This window comes from Pseudophryne corroboree, chromosome 9, assembly GCF_028390025.1.
Source record: "Pseudophryne corroboree isolate aPseCor3 chromosome 9, aPseCor3.hap2, whole genome shotgun sequence".
Lineage (NCBI taxonomy): Eukaryota > Metazoa > Chordata > Amphibia > Anura > Myobatrachidae > Pseudophryne > Pseudophryne corroboree.
Window position 1 is genome coordinate 107,377,451 of NC_086452.1, and position 6,412 is coordinate 107,383,862.

Consider the following 6,412-nt stretch of genomic DNA (forward strand, 5'->3'; position numbering starts at 1 on the left):
CAAACACAGTGCGATTTTGCCTTGGGTGAAGAACAACCACAAATTTACGAACAGTCTTGAAGGAACACAAGAAGTGCAGTCATCACAACGATCCGTAGTCCGGGACAGTGAGGTCACAAAACCGACGCTGCAGTACTAATGACCTCAATACAGTTCACTTTGAGCAAGAGCGTAGGATAAGGTCACCAGCAGATTTTTCCAACAAAACTAAAAAACCGGGTACAAAAAAATAATTATAAAATTAAAAAAGCGTGGGTCGCCCAGCACAGAGGACTATGTACTCGGCATGTCAGAGTACATGCCACTGGATGAGGTGCTAGATTGGGGGGAGGGGCTGGGCTGTGTGGCTCCCGACGGAAAAAAATACGGTTGCTGAGGGGGGTTTACCGGCGCATGCTCCATGGGGGGGGGTTGTTTGGGAAGGGGGGATGGGCCAAATTTGGGTGACACCAAGGGTCAGTTGGCACTATCTCACACGCCGGCACCAGTGTTTGGCACCTGCCGCGTGAGGTAGCCTCAGAGACTAACCGTTGGAGGATGATTTTTTGTTCATCCGTCATCAGGCGCATTTCCGATGCAATAAAATTGCCAAATTTTTGTTCGGCATCCGGGGCCTATGCAAAACCTCCTCAGCGCGTTGAAAAAACTGCTGGGAGACAGAGGGGTTGCTGTAGGGGGCAGAAGCGGTCCTCCTTGCCGTGCGCCTCGGTCTTCCTGGGCGCGCCTGTGGGGGTGCCACCGGCTCCGCTACCGGCTCCTCCACTTCTGCCCCTTGGCCTGTGGTAGGCTCCACCTCCAGTTCCGGGGTAGCATCCTGCAATATAAGAAAAAATAAGAATTTACTCACCGGTAATTCTATTTCTCATAGTCCGTAGTGGATGCTGGGGACTCCGTAAGGACCATGGGGATTAGCGGCTCCGCAGGAGAGTGGGCACAACTATAAAGAAAGCTTTTAGACTACTGGTGTGCACTGGCTCCTCCCACTAAGACCCTCCTACAGACTTCAGTTAGGATACTGTGCCCGGGAGAGCTGACACAATTAGGAAGGATTTTGAATCCCGGTTAAGACTCATACCAGCCACACCAATCACACCGTATAACTCGTGATACAATACCCAGTTAACAGCATGATAACAACTGAGCCTCTCAACAGATAGCTCAACAATAACCCTTTAGTTAAACAATAACTATATACAAGTATTGCAGACAATCCGCACTTGGGATGGGCGCCCAGCATCCACTACGGACTATGAGAAATAGAATTACCGGTGAGTTAATTCTTATTTTCTCTAACGTCCTAAGTGGATGCTGGGGACTCCGTAAGGACCATGGGGATTATACCAAAGCTCCCAAACGGGCGGGAGAGTGCGGATGACTCTGCAGCACCGAATGAGAGAACTCAAGGTCCTCCTCAGCCAGGGTATCAAATTTGTAGAATTTTGCAAACGTGTTTGCCCCTGACCAAGTTGCAGCTCGGCAAAGTTGAAGAGCCGAGACCCCACGGGCAGCCGCCCAAGAAGAGCCCACTTTCCTCGTGGAATGGGCTTTCACTGATTTAGGATGCGGCAGTCCAGCCGCAGAATGTGCAAGCTGAATCGTACTACAGATCCAGCGAGCAATAGTCTGCTTAGAAGCAGGTGCACCCAACTTGTTGGGCGCATACAGGATAAAGAGCGAGTCAGTCTTCCTGACTCCAGCTGTCCTGGAAACATAAATTTTTAGGGCCCTGACTACATCCAACAACTTGGAAGCCTCCAAGTCATTTGTAGCCGCAGGCACCACGATAGGTTGGTTCAGATGAAAAGCTGATACCACTTTGGGGAGAAACTGGGGACGAGTCCTCAATTCTGCCCTATCCATATGGAAAATCAGATAAGGGCTTTTACATGACAAAGCCACCAATTCTGAAACACGCCTGGCCGAAGCCAAGGCCAACAACATGACCACTTTCCACATGAGATATTTCAAATCCACGGTTTTCAGTGGCTCAAACCAATGTGACTTTAGGAAATCCAACACCACGTTGAGATCCCAAGGTGCCACTGGAGGCACAAAAGGGGGATGAATATGCAGCACTCCCTTAACAAAAGTCTGAACTTCAGGTAGTGAAGCCAATTCTCTCTGGAAGAAAATCGATAAAGCCGAAATCTGGACCTTAATGGAACCCAATTTAAGGCCCATAGTCACCCCTGACTGTAGGAAGTGCAGGAACCGGCCCAGCTAAAATTCTTCCGTTGGAGCCTTCCTGGCCTCACACCACGCAACATATTTTCGCCATATGCGGTGATAATGGTTTGCGGTTACTTCTTTCCTAGCTTTTATCAGCGTAGGAATGACTTCCTCCGGAATGCCCTTTTCCTTCAGGATCCGGTGTTCAACCGCCATGCCGTCAAACGCAGCCGCGGTAAGTCTTGGAACAGACAGGGCCCCTGCTGCAGCAGGTCTTGTCTGAGCGGTAGAGGCCATGGGTCCTCTGACATCATTTCTTGAAGTTCCGGATACCACGCTCTTCTTGGCCAATCCGGAACAATGAGTATAGTTCTTACTCCTCTTCTCCTTATTATCCTCCGTACCTTTGGTATGAGAGGAAGAGGAGGGAACACATAAACCGATCTGTACACCCACGGTGTTACCAGAGCGTCCACAGCTATCGCCTGCGGGTCTCTCGACCTGGCGCAATATTTTTCTAGCTTTTTGTTTAGGTGGGACGCCATCATGTTCACCTGTGGCCTTTCCCACTGGTTTACAATCATTTGAAAGACTTCTGGATGAAGTCCCCACTCTCCCGGGTGGAGGTCGTGCCTGCTGAGGAAGTCTGCTTCCCAGTTGTCCACTCCCGGAATGAACACTGCTGACAGTGCTAACACGTGATTTTCCGCCCATCGGAGAATCCTTGTGGCTTCTGCCATCGCCGTTCTGCTTCTCGTGCCGCCCTGTCGATTTACATGGGCGACCGCCGTGATGTTGTCTGACTGGATCAGTACCGGCTGGTTTTGAAGCAGGGGTTTTGCCTGACTTAGGGCATTGTAAATGGCCCTTAGTTTCAGAATATTTATGTGCAGGGAAGTCTCCTGACTTGACCATAGTCCTTGGAAGTTTCTTCCCTGTGTGACTGCTCCCCAGCCTCAAAGGCTGGCATCCGTGGTCACCAGGACCCAGTCCTGTATGCCGAATCTGCGGCCCTCTTGAAGATGAGCACTCTGCAGCCACCACAGCAGAGACACCCTTGTCCTCGGAGACAGGGTTATCAGACGATGCATCTGAAGATGCGATCCGGACCACTTGTCCAACAGGTCCCACTGAAAGGTTCTTGCATGAAACCTGCCGAATGGAATCGCTTCGTAGGAAGCTACCATTTTTCCCAGGATCCGCGTGCAGTGATGCACCGACACCTGTTTTGGTTTTAGGAGGCCTCTGACTAGAGATGACAGCTCCTTGGCCTTTTCCTCCGGGAGAAACACTTTTCTCTGTTCTGTGTCCAGTACCATCCCTAGGAACAGCAGGCGTGTCGTAGGGACCAGCTGTGACTTTGAAATGTTTAGAATCCAGCCGTGCTGTTGTAGCACTTCCCGAGATAGTGCTACCCCTACCAACAACTGCTCTCTGGACCTCGCCTTTATCAGGAGATCGTCCAAGTACGGGATAATTAAAACTCCCTTCCTTCGAAGGAGTATCATCATTTCCGCCATTACCTTGGTAAAGACCCTCGGAGCCGTGGAGAGACCGAACGGCAACGTCTGGAATTGGTAATGACAATCTTGTACCACAAACCTGAGGTACTCCTGGTGAGGATGGTAAATGGGGACATGTAGGTAAGCATCCTTGATGTCCAGCGATACCATGTAATCCCCCTCGTCCAGGCTTGCAATAACCGCCCTGAGCGATTCCATCTTGAACTTGAATTTTTTTATATATGTGTTCAAGGATTTCAAATTTAAAATGGGTCTCACCGAACCGTCCGGTTTCGGTACCACAAACATTGTGGAATAGTAACCCCTTCCTTGTTGAAGTAGGGGCACCTTTACTATCACTTGTTGTGAATACAGCTTTTGAATTGCCTGTAACACTGCCTCCCTGCCTGAGGGAGTGGTTGGCAAGGCAGATTTGAGGAAACGGCGGGGGGGAGACGTCTCGAATTCCAGTTTGTACCCCTGAGATACTACTTGAAGGATCCAGGGATCCACCCGTGAGCGAGCCCACTGATTGCTGAAATTTTTGAGACGGGCCCCCACCGTACCTGGCTCCGCCTGTGGAGCCCCAGCGTCATGCTGTGGACTTAGAGGAAGCGGGGGAGGACTTTTGCTCCTGGGAACTGGCTGTATGCTGCAGCTTTTTCCCTCTACCTCTGCCTCTGGGCAGAAAGGACGCGCCTTTAACCCGCTTGCCCCTATTGGGCCGAAAGGACTGTACCTGATAATACGGTGCTTTCTTTGGTTGTGAGGGAACATGGGGTAAAAATGTAGACTTCCCAGCTGTTGCTGTGGAAACGAGGTCCGAGAGACCATCCCCGAACAATTCCTCACCCTTATAATGCAGAACTTCCATGTGTCGTTTGGAATCTGCATCACCTGTCCACTGCCGAGTCCATAACCCTCTCCTGGCAGAAATGGACATTGCACTAATTTTGGATGCCAGCCGGCAAATATCCCTCTGTGCATCCCTCATGTATAAAAGTGCGTCTTTTATATGCTCTACGTTTAGCAAAATAGTGTCCCTGTCTAGGGTATCTATATTTTCTGACAGGGAATCTGACCACGCAGCAGCAGCACTGCACATCCAGGCTGAAGCTATAGCCGGTCTCAGTATAACACCTGTGTGTGTATATATAGATTTCAGGATAGCCTCCTGCTTTCTATCAGCAGATTCCTTCAGGGCGGCCGTATCCGGAGACTGTAGTGCCACCTTCTTTGACAAGCGTGTGAGAGCTTTATCCACCCTAGGGGATGTTTCCCAGCGTGACCTATCCTCTGGCGGGAAAGGGTACGCCATTAGTAACCTCTTAGAAATTACCAGCTTTTTATCAGGGGAAGCCCACGCTTCTTCACACACTTCATTTAACTCTTCAGATGGAGGAAAAGCTACTGGTAGTTTTTTCTCTCCAAACATTATACCCTTTTTTGTGGTACCGGGGGTAACATCAGAAATGTGCAACACATTTTTCATTGCCTCAATCATGTAACGTGTGGCCCTACTGGAAGTTACAAGAGTCTCCTCGTCGTCACTGGAGTCAGTATCCGTGTCGACATCTGTGTCAACCATCTGAGGTAGCGGGCGTTTTAGAGCCCCTGATGGTTTTTGAGACGCCTGGGCAGACACAGGCTGAGAAGCCGGCTGTCCCACATTTGGTATGTCGTCAAACCTTTTATGTAAGGAGTCGACACTATCACGTAATTCCTTCCACAGCACCATCCACTCAGGTGTCGACCCCGCAGGGGGTGACATCACATTCATAAGGCATCTGCTCCGCCTCCACATAAGCCTCCTCATCAAACATGTCGACACAGCCGTACCGACACACCGCAAACACACAGGGAATGCTCTGACAGAGGACAGGACCCCACAAAGCCCTTTGGGGAGACAGAGAGAGAGTATGCCAGCACACACCAGAGCGCTATATAACACTGGGATCCCACTATCAATGAGTGTTTTCCCTATAGCTGCTTTTTTATATATATTATATATATATATATATTATCTATACTGCGCCTAAATTTAGTGCCCCCCCTCTCTTTTTTACCCTTCTGTAGTATTCAGACTGCAGGGGAGAGCCAGGGAGCTTCCTTCCAGCGGAACTGTGAGGGAAAAATGGCGCCAGTGTGCTGAGGGAGAAGCCCCGCCCCCTTTTCGGCGGACTTTCTCCCGCTTTTTCTGTAATACAGGCAGGGGTAATTTTACATCTATATAGCCTCTAGGACTATATATGATGTATATTTGCCAGCCAAGGTGTTATTTATTGCCCTCAGGGCGCCCCCCCCAGCGCCCTGCACCCATCAGTAACCGAAGTGTGAGGTGTACATGAGGAGCAATGGCGCACAGCTGCAGTGCTGTGCGCTACCTTGGTGAAGACCGAAGTCTTCTGCCGCCGATTTTCCGGACCTCTTCGTGCTTCTGGCTCTGTAAGGGGGACGGCGGCGCGGCTCCGGGAATGAACACCAGGGTCGGGTCCTGCGGTCGATCCCTCTGGAGCTAATGGTGTCCAGTAGCCTAAGAAGCCCAAACTACCACCTGTTAGGTAGGTTCGCTTCTTCTCCCCTTAGTCCCTCGCTGCAGTGAGTCTGTTGCCAGCAGATCTCCCTGAAAATAAAAAACCTAAATATACTTTCTTTCTAGGTGCTCAGGAGAGCCCCTAGTGTGCATCCAGCTCAGCCGGGCACAAGAATCTAACTGGAGGAGGGTCTTAGTGGGAGGAGCC